Here is a 21,178-nt window from a genome sequence, read left to right as displayed (position 1 = left end):
AATTCCTGATCAAAATCAATCTCAAAGTTGGTAATCAAATCATTAGGAAAATCCAAAGACTCCTCAAGCATATTGATTTCTTCCTCAATTTGTGGTTGTTTCCCTATCCTGAACATATTAAACTCCACAGTTCGATTTCCAAAAGACAACCGTAAGAGGCCATTTCGACAATTGATTAAAGCATTACTAGTAGCCAAAAACGGTCTTCCTAAAATTATTGGGATTTCATCTTTGATTGAAAAAGGTTTAGTATCTAACACAATGAAATCAACTGGAAAAATAAATTCTCCCACCTTTAATAAAACATCTTCAACCATCCCTTTAGGAATCTTAATTGACCTATCCGCCAACTGAAGAGTAGTTTTAGTTGCTTTTAATTCTCCCAATCCTAGTTGCTTATAAACATGGTAAGGCAAAAGATTCACACTTGCACCAAGATCAAGTAAAGCATGTTCAATGTGTGTATTGCCTATGACACAAGCTATGGTGGGGCTCCCTGGATCCTTATACTTGGCTGCTACAGGTTGAGTAATTATGGAACTGATGTTACCTACCAAGAATGCCTTTTTGGGAACACTAGTGATTCTTTTATGAGTGCATAGATCTTTCAACACTTTTGCATAGGCAGGGATCTGGGATATGGCATCTAAAAGAGGGATATTCACTTCTACCTTTTTGAAGACATCAAAAATTTTCTCCATAGTTGCAGTCTTCTTCTTATTAACTAGACGGCTGGGAAAAGGGGCCTTAGGAACATAAGGACTCTCAGTTGAAATTTGCTCTTTTCTCATTGTTTCAACTAATGGTTCAACAAACTTAGGTACTGCTACAGTAGTTGGCTCATCTTCAACTTCTATGGGTTTCTCAGACAAACCCTCTTTAGGAGGTACTTGAACATTCTCCTCATCACAGTGGTCACTACTCTTGCTCTTTTCATTAATATGTGACTCACCTGTTAAATACCCTTTCCCACTTCGCAATGCAGACACATAATTTATTGAAGCTAAAGAAGAAGGGGAGGATTCAACTTGGTTGACTTGATTTGGTAAATTTGATGGTCTTTGTTGAATCTGAATCCTAGGATTTAACTCAGGTTGGCTAGGCATTTTACCCTTTTCTCGCTCAGACAAAGTACTTGCAAGAGTGGAAATTTGTCTTTCCATATTATGCATAGAAGTCATGAAGGTGCTAGAAAGTACTTCCATATTTTTCTCTAAGGTAGAGAGACGAGAAAACTGTGGATTATTACCTCTATTGAAACCAAGTGTTGATTGATTTTGTGCAGTGAGAGGCATATGAGGCACAACAGGTGGATTGACAGGCCTAGCTAGATTGGCATTTTGAAAATTTGGGGCTTGAGGGAACTGGACATGTTGATGATGAAAAAATTGTGCACTTTGTTTTTGAGGAGCACCAAATTGATTTTGTGTGGAATAATTGCTTAATCCATTTTGGTTTTGCCCTTGAGACCATGAAAAGTTAGGATGACTCTTCCACCCAGGATTGTACGTGTTACTGTACGGGTTTGGGAACATCGCACTGACATTTTCATGTTGGCCTCCAGAATAGCTAGGGCATTCCTCAATTACATGTGTAGGAGACTGACACCATGCACATATAGCAACAGATTTGTCAACAAAAAGTGATTGATTTGGTTGTGGTGGTGCAGCTTTTACTACCAAAGTCTCTAGCTTTTTCAAAAGACTATCTATTTGTGCATCCTTATGAACTTGGCTATCAACAAAATATCCCCTACTAGTCCTTTCAGATTCTTGAGTTGACTCCCATTCTCTAGTTCTATCTCGCTAGGTCTAAAAGAAATTCCCAAGCTTTGGAATCATCGATGAACGATGTAAATCTGTGGGGCACATAGATTCCAAAAGTTGCTTAGTTTGATAATCAATACCCTCATAAATTATTTGGCATAAATGCCACAATTCTAAACCATGGTGAGGGCATTCTTGGAGGAGGCTTTGGAACCTCTCCATTACCTTAGCAAAAGACTCATTGGGTTTTTGACGAAATTGAAGAATGTCATTTCTTATCTTATTCGTCTTGGAGAAAGGAAAGAATTTTTTCAAGAATAGGACAGTGAATTGTTCCCATGTGGTAATGCTATCCAAAGGTAGGCTATAAAGCCACTTTTTTGCTTGGTCCTTTAATGCAAAGGTAATAAACCGTAGTCTTACGGCATCATCGATGAGTTGTTGTACCTTCATAAGGACACAAACTTCCTCAAACTCCCTAAGAAACAAATATGCGTCTTGATCGGGCAACCCATGAAATTGGGGTAACATAGACAAATAATTAGGTTTAAGTTCAAAGTTGTTACCCCTTACGTCGGTAAACGTATACAGGAGGGTTGTGCAGACCGAGTTGGGTAAAATCTATCCCTAAGACTCTTAGGTGGAGATATGTCGCCCATGGTCAAAGTAGATATTCGAACAAGTCGGTTGGTGGAATCACGAGTCCAAACAAGCATGCACTCGTTTTTTTTTTTTTTTTTTTTTTTTTTTTTAAATAAAGAAACTAAAGAAGAAAAGAAAACAAAAGGGAAAGTAATGGATTTCCCCACCACAAAGATTGAAACAATGATTCCAAAGCCGTAAGGTTGCCGTATAGCTGAGCGTTGTATAGGTTTGACAGCAAGGGAATCCGTATAGTCTTCGGAGCCACCTACAATCGAATCCTATGGGATTCTGCAGAGAGTGGGGACTACTATACGTTTTTGTTTCTACTCAAGTTAAGAGTAATATCTTTGATTTTTTTTTTTTTTTTTTTTAACACTTCGATTTACCTAAGAATGAGAAAAATAAGATGAACAAATATCTCCCCGGCAACGGCGCCAAAAACTTGTTTTTGCAAAATAAAATAACCGCAAGCGCACAGTATCGTGTAGCTAACGGGTCGATCTCAGGGAGATATGCCACCTAGAATTCAACTTCTTAATAGTAATGCGAGAGTGGAATGATTCAATTTTTGTTAACTAATTACTTAAACTAAACCAACGATCCTAATCCATACATCTAATGCAATCGAATTGAAACAAAAAAAATAAAGGAAACATAACTAATGCATAAATAAAAGACAGGAAAAAAATGCAAATGCAACACCACCCGTCACCAGAAACAGAGGCACGACTGTAGGCTTGCTCCGGTTATGTGGTCCGAGATAATGAATGAATAGGCAGAAAGTAAATAACATAAAGTAAATAACAAAGCAATAAAAGGAAAAGGAAGCCTTAACCAAAGAGAGGCACGACAGTAGGCATCTCTGATCAAGGATCCAAGGGAAGGGAGAACAGTAAGTAAATGCTGAAATTTAAATCCTAAATTAAGAATATGGAGGGGTAGATAGAAGCGGGAATGGAGGGGGGAGAGAAGACTATTGAAGAATCTTACTTACTTGCATCTTCTAAACAAAACTTGAATAAACAATTCGAATCTCAACCAACCCTAACAACCAGATCTAGAATAAACTAGATCTGCAATTGCTAGACCCAGAGAGAAAGCGAATCCTCTTGAAACTTGAACTTGAACTTGAAATTGCATTGATAAAACTAAAGGAATTACACTTGCATAAAAGAAAAATTACACAACTTCAATCTTCCTAAACATTCAATCTAAAAACTAGAACTAGAGCCCACAAATTAATCAAAGAACTAGAGAAAACTAGAGCAAACTAAAGAGAATAGAAAGTGCAAGACTAAAGTAAAACTAAAGAGAAAGTAAAGTGTAAAACTAAAGAACTAAAGAGAAAATCAAGTGTGTTAGACCTAAGAGGGAGGTAATATTTATAGAAGAATGAGAATAATTTACAAACAAGGAAAATAATAATAATAATAATAATAATAAGAGAAAAATAGAAAAAGAAAAAAACAAATAAAGAAGGAGCAAAAAAATTGTTAGAAAGAAAGAGAGAGAGAGAGAGAGAGAGAGAGAGAGAGAGAGAGAGAGAATAAGTGGAGAAATAAAATAAAATAAAATAAAATAAAAACTTGCTTTTGAAGTTCACGTGGAGACAAGGTGGAAGAAAGAAAGAAAAGTGGAAGAAGGAAAGAGAAAGAAAATAAAATAAAACAAGAAATATATATATTTTGTTAACAAAAATATAGGTGGGTTGGTTATTAAGGAAATAAGAAAGTAAATAAAATAGAAAGTGGGAAGAAAGAGAAAAAACTAATTAGAGAAATAAATAAAATCTAACAAAATAAAATATTTTAAAAAAATAGAAAATCCTAGTCTTTGACTACTTGTGGGCCCATACAATTCTCAATTACAATAAACAAAAATAAAATAAAAATCCTAATCTAATTTTACAAGATATTCTGGAGTTGGCCCATAATTACATCTCTAGCCCATCATGCTCCAAATCAGGCCCACTTTCGCACTTGAGAATTTGAACGGACCTCTTGATGTGTAAAATCGCATGTTTCATACTTAAAACTGAAGATATTCGCTTAAGTCCTAAAAATTCATAAAATCTGCAAAAACAATATAAAACCCAAGGTAGCTCCACTCAAAGTGTTAAAAAATGCATGATTTATGCCCTAAGATTTCACACATAAATGTGCTCATCACCATACAAGGGTGCTTTTGCTAGGGGGTTGATATCCAAGTACAATCTAGCCCTAAAGAAGAGATGGGGGAGATCTTACCTTCATTCCAGACATCCCTGAACAACACTTGTCTTCCAGAAGACCAACTACCAAGCAAGGCAGGCTCTTTAGACAGAGGATCCAAATCCATGGGTTCAGGGTATGGATCATGGACTTCTATTCAAACACTTCACAAACTTTCCTGACTGGACCTTTGGGTTCTCGAACCTACAATACGGATCTCAGGTTAGAAATACGGGGGTTGTTACACAAGCAGTTGCCGATTGGGAAAGACCGAAGACCGTGACGGAAATAAGAAGTTTCCTAGGATTGGCGGGATACTATAGAAGATTTATTGAGAACTTTCCTAGGTTGGCTGCCCCTATGACTAAGCTAACTAGAAAAGAAGAGAAGTTTGTGTGGACCAAAGCGTGTGAGAAGAATTTCCAAGAGTTGAAAGTTAGATTGACAAGTGCCCTGGTTTTGACTATACCCGATAGTTCCGAAGGTTTGACAGTCTAAATGATGCTTCAAAGATTGGTTTGGGTTACGTTCTTATGCAAAATGTTAAGGTGGTGGCCTACGCTTCTTGGCAATTAAAGAATTATGAGCAGAACTACCCCACTCATGATTTAGAACTTGCCGCTGTTGTCTTTGCTTTGAAGATTTGGAGACATTACCTGCATGGTGAGAAAATCGTTGTTTTCACAGATCATAAAAGTTTGAAATACTTCTTTATCCAAAAGGAGTTGAACATGAGACAAAGAAGATGGTTAGAATTGGTCTCTGATTATGACTATGACATTCAGTATCACCTTGGTAAGGCAAATGTGGTTGCTGATGCTTTTAGCAGAAAAAGTCAGAAGAAAGTGTTGGACTTGAATGCCTTGAGTCAACCATTGTTGTTTACAATTTTAGAACTTGATTTGGAAATTGTTCCTGAAGGTTTAGATTTTGTTCTTTCTGCCATGTCGGCAAGATCCACCCTTAGAGACAGAATTGTTGCTCTACAAAGTTCTGATCGGGAATTGAAGGAAAAGATTGAGAAGATTGCTTTGAATCTTGAGTTGGACCTTGATTTTGGTATGTCTATGGATGGTGCTTTAGTTTTTAGAGGTAGACTTTGTGTGCTGGCTATTGAAGAAATTAAGAAGGAAATATTAAAGGAAGCACACCAGTCTATTTTCACAGTACACCGTAGAAGTACCAAGACGTACAAGGATTTAAGGGTACATTTTTTGTGGATTGGTTTGAAGGCCGATGTGGAAGATTTTGTGGCCAAGTGTGAGACTTGTCAACGTGTGAAGGCCATTTGTCAACCTCCATCTGGATTACTTCAGCCCCTTCCTGTTCCTAGTTGGAAGTGGGAAGATATTTCTATGGACTTCGTGACTAGCTTGCCCCGGACAAGTAAAGGCAATGTTACGGTATGGGCAATCGTTGATAGATTGACCAAATCAGCCCATTTCATTCCTATGAAGATCACTCATACCTTGGATAAGCTAGCTAGGCTTTATGTGGACAATGTGGTGCGTCTGCACGGAATGCTAGTAAGTATTGTTTCTGATCGTGATCCTAGGTTCACCTCAAGGTTTTTGAATGGTTTGCAAAAAGCCTTGGGAATCGAATTGAATCTGAATACAGCTCATCATCCACAGTTTGATGGACAATCTGAGCGGACAATTCAAATTTTGGAAGGCATGCTTAGATCTTGTGTTGTGGATATGGGTGGCAATTGGGATGGACACTTAGTTTTGGTTGAGTTTGCCTATAACAACAGTTATCAAGCGACAATAGGCATGGCTCCATTCAAGGCTTTGTATGGAAACACTTGTAGAACACCCTTGTATTGGACTGAGACCGGTGAAAGAAAGGTCTTGGGTCCAGAAATGATTGAAGCTACAAGTGCGATGGTTGATATGATTAGGGAAAGGATTAAGTCTGCTTAGTTTAGACAGAAATCCTATGCGGATATGAGAATGACCGATTTGGAATTTCAGATTGGAGAGAAAGTTTTCTTAAAAGTATCACCTATGAAGGGGGTGATGAGATTCAATGTGAAAGGAAAGTTTAGCTCTCGCTTCATCGGACCTTATAAGATTCTTGAAACGGTTGGACCCGTCGCATATCATATGGCCTTACCCCCATCTCTTGCTGGAGTTCATAATGTGTTTCATGTGTCGATGCTTTGAAAGTACATAGAGAATCCGGAACACATACTACAGCAAACACCTGAAGGACTTAGTGCTGATCTTTCCTATGATGAAGAGCCAACCGAAATCCTAGACAAGAAAGACGACAGTTACGGAATCGTACCATTCCTTTGGTAAAGATTCTGTGGAAGAATCACACCCCCGAAGAAGCTTCATGGGAGAAGGAAGAAGACATGAAGGAGAAGTTTCCTCATCTTTTTGGAAGCTCAGGTACGCTTTCAATTTCGAGGACGAAATTTCTTTTAAGGGGGGAAGAATCTGTAATCTAGCTCTAGCCTTGTGAAATCCCACCTAACCCTAACCATGTTGTTGTACCAAATGCATACATACCATATGCATTGTTCGATTTATTCTTTGTCGTATGAGTTGCCTAGTTTCGTTTGGTAGAAGTTTACCCCGATGCTGATTTATTTCCTCTACGATTTCTTCTTATGCCTTCCATTCCCTTTGATAGGAGAGTGATCTTAAATCATTCCCATGACTGATCCTTCTATCCCTGTTGTTCTATAGTGGATCTCCATACACTAACCTTGTGAATTCTCCACATGATGATTTCGAAGAGAAATCAAGTGTGATCTTCATGATTTCCCTTCTAATTGTTTCTGATTTCAAAGCATGTTAGATTTACTCCTTTGTTTTTATTACAAAAGACTTATTGTTATTTGTTTTCCTAAGATTTTGGGAGAAGGAAGTCAAGATAAAAGCGATGTATCTTCATCTCTTTGGAAGCCAAGTACTCTCCCAATTTCGAGGACGAAATTATTTTAAGCGGGGGAGAATGTGAAATCCAACCCTAATCCTAGCCTAGACACCCTATCTGTTTTGGGATAAAGAAGTGACTTGTGGATATTATATCTATAAGTGGGACCCAGAGTTCAATGTGGATATGTTTAGAAGATCCTAGAAAGTCAGGTCGGACCTCTCCCTTAGTGTAGATCCGAAGTCCCGAAGTGAAGGAAGAAGACCTTGTGAGCCATCTCAGTTGAAGACATGGTGTTTGAACCCAAACCCATAGAAAATTGATGATGGAATTCCCTATTTGAAAACCTTGTCTGATTTGGAGATGAAATGCACCTTGATGAAGAGAAGATTCTTTGATGACCTTAGAGCTTGGTTAGACATGATTTGAAGGCATTTCTCCATGCTAGGTAAGTTATAGTTTGTATGTGTAAAATCTCTTTTGATTCCGATTAGAGAAAGGACCTCAATTCCCTCACTTAGGCTTTGCTGACTGCCTGGATCAATTGCTTGGGTCGACTGGGTCAGTCTACCCAGCCAATCAACCCAAGGATACTAAATTCAGGTAGAATCTTCTAAATATGGTTATATTGCTATATATACCATAGGACTTCATATTTTTAGTATCCCTAGCCTCCAAAACACCTAGAGAACAAAGGGAACTCCTCTCCAAGCCTCCAAGAGTGTTGAACAAGATCAAACCTTGCAACATTCAAGTTCTCTCTCTTGTTCTTCAATCAAACGTTAGTAATCACTCTATTATGTTATTGATTCATTCTTACTATGATCATTCTCTTCTCTAGACTGAGATTATGAAGAAGATGTTGCATCTTTGCAAATATATCTTCTACAATCTCTTTTCATTCTCTATGCTATGATCTTCATATTCATTCTCAACATGATTCTTATGATCTCTTCTTAAAACTATGATCATATTCTTATTTTGATTTCTTCTAGCATTATAGATGCATCTCCATGATTATTCATATACTTGATTTATTTTCATATACTAAAATTAAATCTCATCATCTCTAGTCCATATCTTTCATTCATTGCATGTTTTCTTTGAAAACTATGTTTTCTACCAAATTAGAAAGTATGATTCCAAATTAGTAAGTATTGGTTTTGATCAATGTTTGATGTCTAAACTATGCTAGATAGTCTTAGATTACTGTTTTAGAGATTCCCTCCAAGTTTCGTAGCATTTCGGATCATGTAGAATAGGTTTTGGACCAAAATTCTGATTTTGGATTCGTACTGTTCACTAGGCAGACTGCCTGGGTTGATTGGACCAATCAACACAGCCAATCTACCCGCAGTGACAGCAACTCCGTTTTTGATCCGTTTCGACTCCAATCTTTTGGAATTGCTTCTTATGACCTATACATGTTTTGTATCTATTCTCTGATATCTTATTTGAAGACTATAAGTTCGGATTACGAGGTGAGTATTCCAACTCACAATATGTCTATTTATGTATTATGACATGAATGCATGATTTACTTAGTTTTTTTTACATCATGATACTTCTGCAACTATAGTAGCTTGTCCACATTGTTAATTTCATATTAGAATTGATTATTGACTATGAGAATGTGTTATGGACTATGATGTGGATATGGATGTGAATATGACTTGTATGGATCATGATGTGATGTGGATGCTTAGGTCGTAGTTGTGGAATGGGGAATGCCCTATTGGAGTTTCTGTCTTTGGACATCAGTGGAAGTGGTATGGGATGCTTTCCTATGGTGCCCCTTGACTCTTTCCCTAACTACTGGTTGACATACCTAGTATTGGTCTAGCAGTGTTTGGCTAGGAATACCTTTGTTATATCAGACCCGATTCGGAAGGGTATTGAGACCGAACGACTTGTGGCAACAATGGGGATTCATGAGCGCTCAAGACCGGTAACCAACCCGTGAGGGGACATGAATCACATTGTGGGGGCCATTTATTAGTAGGGTTGCAAATAGCAGACTTGGGCTTATGGGCGTTCAAGACCGGTAACCAATCCGTGAGAGGAAATGAGAGCTTCTCGTCTATTATTTGTGGATGACCAGTAGGGTTGATGAGTCCATAGTTCGGGACTATGCCGACTCTAGTGTGAAGGATATTGGAAAGGATCACCAGGGGCTAGGAATGGACGTATCTGGATCTGAGTTGATATGACTAAGTAGATGACTTGCATTTGGCTAGGCTTTACCCTGACATGCGCCAATACTTAGACCAAACGGTTATGTGAGAGAGCAGTGACCTAAACCTCAGCCATGGAATGTCCTGAGGGATGCCTTACCCAACTTCCACCAGCAGAGCCCAAGATGCCTAGATGGCTGAGGGAGAGTGAATGACCTTCCCAAAGAAGTATGGCGCTATGACTTAAAGAATGTCTGCCTTTAGAGACCAGCATACATATATAGAAGTTAGAAGCATACTTGTATATGTTGTTTCATATCATTGCATATATGTTTGCTTGTGAATGCATGTGAAGATGCCTATTGTGTTTGGATTACTTGCTAAGTTCTTTTGAGCTTGACATTGTAGGACCAAAGAGAACTCGTGCACCAGCACGGAGGACCTTTCCATATATGGTACAGCTCCGGATGTCCTTGGACAAGGTGTTGACCAGCAAGGCAACCAAAACTCAGATTTGGACTGCATTGCTAGGTCCTATTGATGGCAGTAGGCATCGTCTTATTCACCGATGGGATCGCACGCTAGATGCTGATCCGAAGCTTCAAGAGCATGACCCTAAAGTGAAGAAGAAGAGCCGATGGAAGATGTTGATTAGACTTCTCTTGTTTCTTCTAGATTTTTATTTTATTTGTATTAGCTTAGAGCTTGTCTTAGTTTCAATCTACCTTCCGCATATGTTGTGTAGTATATTTCCACTATACTCTACAGTCATCTTTTGATTTGGTATTATGTTATCCCGCACTCAGATATTCTTTAGTGATCATTTTGAGATCCTTTTTTGACTTTTATTAATAGATTACTTGAATACAATGATTTGTTCTTGTTTTTGATTATGTTATTGTGCTAAATGGATATGATCATTCCTAAACCTGATCTTCGGGGCTGTGGATCACACACTCGGGTATTCTAGATAGGGTACCGGCTAGGTGGATGTGACAAGCCTAACCCTAACCTTGACCGAGTAACCCTAATGTTTGTAGGTCAAAAGACCCAAAGTGGAGGAAGAAGCCAATTGTGGGCCCTCTCAGTAGAAGACATGGTGTTTGACTCCGAACCCATGGACATTGATGATGGTGCTCCATACTTGGAAGCATTCTCAGTGTTTGATAAGAAACTGCACCTTGAAGAAGGGGAGTTTAGTTGATGGACCTAATGCACTTCCGAACTTGATTTATAGGTAATTCTCTGACCTAGACTATTCATTTGAGATGTAGGAACAAGCCCATTTGAATTTGAGTTGATCCGGCCCTCCATTTCCCTATTCTAAGTTGTTGTCCTAGCTTGGACGATTGCCTTGGTCGACTGGCCCAGTTGACCAAGCCAATCAGCCAATTGATTATTAAATATGAGAAATGCTGGTTTTTAGGTTATGTTATGCCCTACTTAAGTGGACTTCATAGTTAGGACTCTATTCTATTGCTAGCACCTCCTGAGAACGTGGGAAGACTCTTCTTAGGCCTCTCCTTGGTAGTGATGAAGTGTTCTTGCAATATTCCTTGTTTCTCATTCCCAAGATCATCTCCAAGGTATGTAATCTCTCATTCTCTCTCTAATCTACTCTTTTCCCATCTTATTATTGCTGTTGGGATTATGAAGAAGGTGTTGCAAACCTTGCAACCACCTCTTCTATTGTTTCCTTGCTATAGCATGAACCCCCATTTCTATTCTATCAATGCTATGTTCCGTATACATGATTCTTAACCTTGCACTTCTATGATTTTCTTCATATCAACAAGATTTCATCTCCTAAACTGATTTCTATAGCATACTAAGTCTGATTACATGTTAATAGTTGTTTCTAATCTATTGCTCATCATTTTATTGATTGAATCCTTGATTTCCCTTTGCATTGGCAATTGATTTCATTGAAGAACATGATTTTACCATTTAGAAGCTAGGGTTTCAAATTGGGGATTCTTGATTTGATCATTGTTATATTTCTAATCTTCACAAAATAGTCTTAGTATACTGTTCATAACATTCCTTTCAAATTTCGGAGTGATTCGAGTCCCGAAAGCTAGGTTTTGGATAAAAAATCCAAAATCTACCCCATTATTGTTCAACTAGTCGACTGCTTGGTCAACTGGATTAGTCAACCAAGCCAGTCAGCCAGCTGAATACAGCTTTGTGTATTTGGCCATTTTGATCCGTTTGACCTCCGATTTGCTTGATTCATCTTCTGATATTGTATCTATGATTGACTAGGGTTCAAGTACTAACCATGGGACCATTCTCCTTGATATCTGGACTATCATTGATTCTAGTTAAGGTAAGGACGGTTGTTACCATAATTACATAGACTACTTGATTCTTGTTTCTAATTTAGGAACTTCTTAAACTTACTTTCATTACTGTATTCTTGGTATGACCGTTGTAAGTACCTCAAGTACAATAATGTTATACTTATGGATTCTTTTGTGATCATGAATATTCATTTTGTTAGTTACATGTGCGATTGATCATGTTATTGTATATCTTTCTATATGATGAAATATCATTTGTGTATGATATGATTGAATCGGGAATGTGATTGATTAAGTATGATTTGGGATTGGGGAATGTCCTTTTGACATTTCTGTCCTTGGACATTAGTGGAAATAGAATGAGATATTTCCGATGGTGCCCTTGGGCGCTTTCCTAGATTATTGGATGTCATGCATAGGGCTTGTCTAGCGGTGTTTGGCTAGGATGTCCTTGTTGTATCAGACTCGATTCGGAAGGCTATTGAGACCGAACAACCCATGGTAGCAATGTGGATTTGTGGGCGCTGAGGATCGGTAACCAACCCGTGAGGAGGACATGAATCACATTGTGGATACTCGTAAGAGGCCATTTATTGGTAGAGTTGCAAATAGCTTGACTTGGGCTCACTGGCGCTCGAGACCGGTGAGTTATATCCGTGAGAAGACGTGAGAGCTTCCCATCTATTATTTGTGGATGACCAATAGAGTTGATGATTATGTAGTCCGAGTTTGTTGTAGCCATAGGATGCGTGACTCAGTGTGAAGGATATTGAATCGAGTTTTTTGGTGCCATAGGGGAAGTATCTGGATCTGACTTGATATGACTGAGTAGATGACTTGCATTGGGCAAGGCTTTGGGCAAGGCTTTACCTTGACATGTGCCAATACTTATACCAAACGGTGACGTGAGAGAGCAGTGACTGAAACCCAAGCCATGATTGTCCCGAGGGATGCAGGACCCATTACCAACCTAGAGCCGAGTGATTGGACTTTTCCCAAAGAAGTATGGTGCTATGACTTAAAGCATGTCTGCCTATAGAGACTAGCATACATAGAGTTAGATTCATATATGTATCGTCTGTCTCATATCATATTGCATCATGCTATGTCTTGTATCATGTTATGTAATGTTATTATGGAATAACTGCCTTGTTGAGTTCTTTTGAACTCACTCCTTTTGTGTAAATGTTTCTTAGACTATTTTGCAGGAACAGAAGAGCTTGATGGCCCCTACTATGAGACGACCGTTGATGAAGCATACAACCATCAAGGTGCTGGCAATCACGAAGATTACTCTGAAGATCCCTTGATGGATTATGCTGCATACCAGGACTAGTCCCACCTTGGAGTGGTGTCGGCCGTGTCTCATGTCTTTTGTCTATGTTTATGAGGATATTTTGTATAAGACCAAAGAAACACTAGTTTTTAGATGTTTATCCCTTTATTTCCCTCTTTTGAGAATTGGATTGTAATCTTAATGATATTCGAACTACTTTTCCGCTGCAATTTGGGGAATGATTTTCTCCACATAGTCTTTACTTATGATTTTCATAACTAGTATCATTTAAATTCCAAACTCTTAATTATTGTCTCTCTTATTCATATCTTGATATCATTGTTTACATGATATTATATTGATTTTATCTTGTTTATAATTATGTTATTGTATATGTGGGAGGTTGGTTCCTCGATACTTGATCCTCAGGGCTGTGGATCACACACCCGAGTATGCCAAGTAGGGTACCGGTTGGGTGGATGTGATAGTAATTGCACAAGGTCCCCCAAGCAATATAGAAGTAAGAGGGATATTTTACCCACGAGGATCAAGTTGAGTCAAACTGCGTACTAACTTCAATACACTTTTAATTATCTAGTCAATCAAAAGTGTGAATTAACTAAGATTAGCTATTGAATATACTAACAAAAACATGAATGAAAACACTAAGTGAATCAATTCACGAAAACACCAGAATTTCAATTTTGCCAAACATGTCATAAATTATAAATCCCAAAATGGTCCTCAAAATGTCTCAACCAGCTCCTCCTCTATGAAATTCATCCCTTATGGTTGGAGTTTTCTTCCCTTCTATAGAGTGATTTCCTATATTTTATGGGACATGATTCCTTGACTCAATCTGAATCTAACTCAAATAAGAAATTTGCTTGTCTAGGTGGCATATAAATTGCACTAACATCGAGACCTCAAATGCACAATCCCATAGTTGAATTTGATGAGTAATAATTTATGAAGCTCTTGTGCAAAGATCAAGTCGATCAGATGCCAGATGACCATCCAATGAAGTAATTGATCAAAACTGGATAGAGCACACTCATAAATGGGATTTTCCCCTCTTCCCTTTCTAAATAGGATTCCCCCTCCCCCCTCTTTTTCCTTCTTTGATCAAACTTCAAACTCCACTCATTGCTCCAAGCAAATCCTAGTTGTTGAAGGAGTCCAAGTACTAAGATTGTTCACTACAAGCACAAATAAAAATTTGAATCAGAATTTGAAAATATATAAAATAATAAGTTATAGAAGTTAAGAGGAAGAAAAGCAAAGTAAGAAGTTATCAATCATCATATGAAGTTTCAATGTAAAACACATAGTTGAATTTCCTCACCTGTCAAGTAGATTGTAACATTTTCAAAGCAAATCAAAAGACGACCCAACACTTCCCAAATTAACCTAATTCATTGCTAAATCAAGTTAGAATTAACCTAGGAAGTAAAGCACTGAAAATGAAAACAAAACCCAAAATAGCAAGGGCTAGGGGTAGTCTGGATAGGGTAGCCCAAGGAGAACCTTGCCAACTGATCCTAGGGGGTAGGGTTGCCAAGACAGGCCTAGGTAGGGTCGCGTGGGGCAGATAGCAAACCAACACGGTTACTAACAACTTCAGGTTTCAAGCAACTTCCAAAACGATTAAGGCTTCCTAAAAGCTCTAATGAACAAGGTCTAACTATAGCAAGAGATCTAAAACTCGAATCCAAATGATAAACAAACAAAGCATGAAAATAGGTCTCTCCGAAATCTATCCGTGAACAAAATCAGCGTCATGATTTAATTAAGGTTTAGGTACCCTAAAAATTTTTGATCTTCCCACAGAGGTTTTCCTTTGACAAAAGATCAAAAGAGATGAATTAGAAGAAAGGAGGAATTAATTTACCTTTGATTTTGTGGTTAGAACTTGGATCACTCTCTAGATGATCGCCACAACTTTCTCCTTCTCTGAAATGACTCTTTGATGTAGACTAACATTCTTTGATGGCTAGGAATAAAATAATCCGTTTTAGGACGAAAATGACATTAAATAGGGGTTTGTTCCACAAAATCCCAAATTTTCATCAGCGGGCACTAGGTAGGGTCGCCTGGGTGCCTGAGGTTGCCCTTCCTAATCGACCCTACTCTTGGAAATTATTTTAGGAATGAGTTTCATGGGCAGTAACTCCATGGCACTGCTTCAACACTTAGCACACACATCAAGAGGGTCTTATATGATCTAGGGGACCTTCCAAAAGTATTGATTGTGAACTCCTAATCCACTTTCCCAATCCATCAATGCTTGCATCAGTTCTTTTTCAAAACTTAGCAAAACTTCAGATTCATCATCTCTACTATCCAATTTCATTGGCTTAGCTTTCAATCCAATGGTCTGAATTTGGATGGCCCACAACTTGTATTCTACTTGTGATCATTGGACCTACAATATAGGTTTCGGGTTAGGATCATGGGGGATTTCAAAATAGAGATCTCTTCCCGTGGCTAAAAATGGCCATCCTAAAATAATGGAAACCTCAAAGGCTTTTTCCATCTCTAGTACCACAAAATGAGTGGGAAAAATAAATTTGTCAAGTTTTACTAGCATATCCTCTAAAATTCCCCATGTGTACTTGATGGATTTATCTGCCAATAAGAGGGATATCATTGTTGGCTAATTTGATCTCTCAAATTCCTAACTTTTCATAAACAAAATTGGGCATTAAATTAATTAAATCTCCTAAATCACATAAAGTCGTATTAATGAAAGTATTATCAATCTGGCAAGGTATAGTAAAAGTGTATGGATCTTCTATTTCTGTGGAAGCTTATGTTGAAGGATCACTGAGCACTCCTTGTTCAACTTGATAATTTCATAATCTTCAAGTCTCCTCTTCTTCACAATGATCTTCTTCAAGAATTTTGCATAGCTAGGCATTTGGGAAATTGCATATGCAAAAAGAATGTTAATTCTAAGTTTCTGGAAGACATCTAAAATTTGAGGAACAGCTAGTCCTCTTTCTTTTTAACACGCCTATAGGGAAAATGAATAAAATAAATATTAGATGGGGGTTGGGGGTAGAAGCATCAAAATAAAGAGGTTTAGAGTTATTTTGTGTCTTTGGCTGTTTGTTTTCCACTTCCTCCACTATTACATTAGGAGTATTTATTTCTTTACCACTTCCTAATGTGATGGCTTGAGCTCTCTCCATTGGATTTGGCTCAGTGTTGCAAGGTCTACCTCCATACGAGCATTTAGTTATTTGTTTAGAGAGTTGTCCTATTTGCTTCTCTAAATTACGTATAGATGCCTCCTAATTTTGGAAGTGCACATGTACACTCCTCATGAACCTAGTAGAAGTCCTTGTCATTTCATTAGAATTCTTTGTTATTTGCATTATCATCTGTTCTAAACAATTATTAGAGGGTGCTGCCTCTGGTTCCTGTCTTAGCTGCCCTTGATCTTTCCATGCAAAATTTGGGTGGTTCTTTCACCTTGGATTGTAAGTATCGTTGTAGGGGTTGCCTAGAGGATTCCTACCAAAATTATTAGAAACAAAATTAGAAATTTCTAAATAATTATTAAAGTTTTTTTCAAAACCATGGCTACCACTACTCATATCACAAGAAACCCCCTGAATTTTAGAAACAATTAGATTTTCAATTTTTCTTCCCAGAGTTTCTAGTTTTCCATCTAGCTTGGTTTCCATTGCAGCCATGGCATCAATCTCATACACCCCTGCAACTCTGCCCCCTTAGTTTTCTGTCAGATGGCCAATGGTAGGAGTTAGTTGCCATCTCATCCATTAATTCATAGACCTCATTTAATTCCCTGTTATGGATTGATCCACTGCAGCCGCATCTCGTGCATTCAATCCATTGTAGAAGGTTTGAATGGTCATCTATCGGGGAAGACCATGGTGTGCGCATCTCCACAAGTATTCTTTGAATTGTTCCATGCCCATGCCTCATGTGAACACTCTCCTTCTCCCTACACAAAAGTAATAATGTTATTACACAATTTAGCAAATTTAATAGGGGGAAACTTTTATTTAAAATTTTTTGAATTAAAGAGTCACAAGTCCTAATTGAATCTGGAGGTAATGGTTGTAGCCATGTTTTCACTTTGTCGCCCGAAGAGAAGGTGAGAAGTCTTAACCGGATGGCATCCTCACTGATGCCATTGTATTTGACAGTGTCACAAATTTCTACAAAAATCTCCAAGTGTGCATTAAGATTTTTGCTAGATAGCCCATAAAATTGGGCTACATTTTGAAGAATCTAAATAAAAGCAAGTTTCAGTTCAAAATTGTTTGCTTCAATGGCAGGCCTTCTTATATTTGACACTAGTGCTCTAACAGGAGGGTCTATGTAGTCTCTCAAAGTCCTCATATGTAGTCTCCCAAAGTCCTCATAGGTACTGCTGGTGTTAGGTTTGCAGTCCATTATTTTTGAAAGTCTAGGAAGTCATTGTTCAAGGTACTTTGATATCCCATTGCTTCTTCTAAAGTAGATGCTTCAAGAAAAACTTCAAGAGCTTCAAGTCATGCAATAGCTAAACCTGAAAAATAAGAGAAAACTAGAGTAAAACGAATCAAAGAGAACCAAATCAGAATTAAGTAAAATGTGGAAAATTATGTTCAATAGCGATCCGAACTGTAACTCAAACGAGGGGGGAGTTATGAACTGAAAAGAAGCAAGACTCTAAGAGAAAAATTCAAAACTGACAAAATAATACACTAGGGAAAAAAAGGAGAGGGGGACAAATAAAAAAATAACATAACTGAAGAACACCTAAACTGAGCAAACTCTAAACGAAATAAAAAAGAAGAAAGAAAAAAATCAGAATTGAGATTGCAAAAACCGAAGCATACGTAGATGAACAAATCAAAATTTTATAGGAAAAAAATAACTAAACTAAACTAGATTAATGAAGTGTAGTTTTAGTTAATAGCAATTTTACGAGGAGGGATATCATTCATACAAGGATCAAGTTAAGTCAAACTAAGTGCTAACTTCAATAAGACTTTTAATTATCTGGTCAATCAAAAGTGAGAATTAATTATAACTAAGTTTAGCTATTGACTATCATATCATACTACTATTATAAAAGCACGAACTAAGGGAGGATGGCTACATTTCACTTCCCAAAATACCCTTACCTTTTAAAACTGCTAAACCTTTAAGTCATAAAAAATAATATCCAAAAATGTAATTTAGCAAATAACCTTCAACATTACATGGAATAAGTTAACAAAGTGTCAATTAATGCAAACAGTTTAGTTAACTGATATTCAGTTAACTAAACTGATATTTCCAAAAAGTAGACACCACGACCTGAAGGAGATGAACGGTGCTCGTATTCGAAGACACAAAGTCGTTTGCTGAACCTGCTGCTGCTCTCCTATCCAATTTTATGGGCCTGTGTGCTTGAACCAAATCGCTATGAAGGTTTTGGATGGAGCCAAAGTTTCTTGCAATCAATATCCCAAGCGTCCTCATCCTCTGAGATGACATCAGCCATGGCAGCAACTATAACAACAACAAACACCATCAGTAAATTTTGCAACTTCTAAATAGTTCCCACATCCCAAAACGATGGAGAGATTGAGATGGAGGGGAAAAGACTTCGGAGATGGCTGGAGATGGTTGTGCTAAACAAGGGAGAGACAGACAGAGGGAGAAAGACCTCTGAGATGGTTGTTGAAGACAAGCCTCTGGCAAAGATTTCAGAGGCATTCGAAGATCTCACACCCACCGTAAATTCAAAAATCCTCAAACTTCTTTTACCAGATCAAGAAAACGCTATAGAAATTCAAAGTCCAACTTCGACAATGTAGATTAAGATTCCTTTTTTTAGGTTAAAACGATCTGTTTAAATTTATTTAATTTTTCCTATTGCGCGAAGATTAACTAAAAATCGTATTCGTTTTAAATTTCTAGCGGATTGCACTTGTCAGGCTTTGCTTTCCTTCTTATTGTACGAATCAAGGAACTCTAAAGCGAAAGATTTAGTGTTGATGTCAATTGTTGGAGGTAAGACAACTTCCACCATTATTCATAACTTCGGCATGTCCTATAGAATCTTCAATTTTGTGATTAAACATATTGGATTTGTTATTCTACCTCTTCTTCTATTTAGAAATCTTGAATTATTCAATTTTACTCATTATTATAGTAGGTAAGTTGTACATTGGATTTCGACATGATTCTGAAGAATTAATGAAGATGGCGGTTCAAGAACATTGTTTTCAAGCACACTGTTAGGAATGATGGGATGGTAGCCTCATCAATGGGTTCCTATTGAAATGCATCATTTTGACCCAGAAGGACCAATTTCTAGTCTGCTATAGTTAGTTGGGTGCAAAGTACATCATGCTTTCAAGGTACCAGCTCACTCTTTTTCCATTCCATCTCACTGAATCATCTAGGATTTCTAAAACTGTTATATTTCTTTAAGTTTTGTACTATAAGTGCCCTTCACCAAGAATGGTAGGCACCATTACTTGAGCAACTGTTGAGTTTTCTTGGTATTATGTCTTTGATGATGTATGAGGTTGTTTTCTTAACATTTCTATAATTTACGGGACTAGAATCCAATAGATTCTAACGTGGAACTCCTATTCTGATATACCCCTGTTTTTGACAGGTGATGATGGACTTTTTCCAAATTGCAGAGTGGTTCCCTTCCACTCATTTTTCCTAGGACTAACAAGTACCAAAATCCTATGTAACCTTATAAGTTGTGAAAACAAAGGACATTTGCTTGTTTTGTTCTTAAATTTGCTTTTACATTATAGAGATAGAGATTTTTTTGTTGGAAAACTAACACAAGAAATTATTTACTCATGAAATTTGAGATACGTCACAATTTGAGATTCTGAGATTTTCTGAAATCTGACCAAGATATCCATAATATCTGAGATATGATTCAGATATCTGGGTCTCACTTGAGTTAAGGTTTTGACCTGTAACTTTTCTTGGTAAGATGTTATTGAGACCTTGATGAATTCTTTTTTTTTTTTTTTTTGGTAGAACCTTGATGAATTCTTGAATCATGTGTTTACTAAGGTTTTGCATTTCTGAATTTGATTAAGCTACAGATTAAGTGGTTTTAAAAATTCTAAAACTCAACTTCTTCTTGTGAAAATAATTCTCTATTGTATCATACATCTGGTGATGTATTTAGAATAAATACGGAACTGTTAATTGTTGTTCCAGTCTTACAATGTAACCATGGATTAATTGTCCATACTATGCTGATAGCTTTATTGATGTTAACCTACTGTTGAACTAGGTTTCTAACTGGTTGAACCAATTTAATGCCTTTTTCTGGCCCGTATGCTGGTCAGGTTCTGAAATACTGAAATGATTGGTTGGGAGTTGGACGTAAGGTCTTACTAATGGGTGTGGATATGTTTAGGTTGCTGTAATAGAATTCCTGACTTCCACCTTTTTAATGTGTAAAGCTGCTGTGGGCCTCACCTTTGATCATCTTCACTGCTACACATCGTCTAGAATAGATGTTTACCAGTGTTTCATTAAGGTTCATCTCCCACATCTGTTAAACTTGAGCACATTAGGTCCATTCAAACTGATATTTGTTCTAACATTTCTGATCTCTGTGTGCTTTTTTTGGAAGAAAATAATTTGTATTAGCTACTGGAGTCCAGTAAAAATTGAAATACCCCCAAAGAAAAATCTAAAATTGAGCTGTTTAGGATCTATTATAGAACTGGATATTACCTGATTAGAGTTCTATTTTTAGTTGCTTTGAAAATTCAGGACTTTGGAGTTTCAGTTGTTCTTATGAAGTAGGATATGAGAAAATGCTTTGATTATTCCAGAGTATTGCTTTTCTTATTCCTTACATTTGTTCAAATTCCATTCATTGTTTTCTTATACAAGGCATCAGTTTTTGCTTAAAAATAGT

Source organism: Hakea prostrata, chromosome 10 (assembly GCF_041222555.1).
Source record: "Hakea prostrata isolate BN-2017 chromosome 10, UWA_Hpros_2, whole genome shotgun sequence".
NCBI lineage: Eukaryota > Viridiplantae > Streptophyta > Magnoliopsida > Proteales > Proteaceae > Hakea > Hakea prostrata.
The sequence above is the reverse complement of the archived record's forward strand: the minus strand, read 5'-3'. Positions refer to the sequence as shown.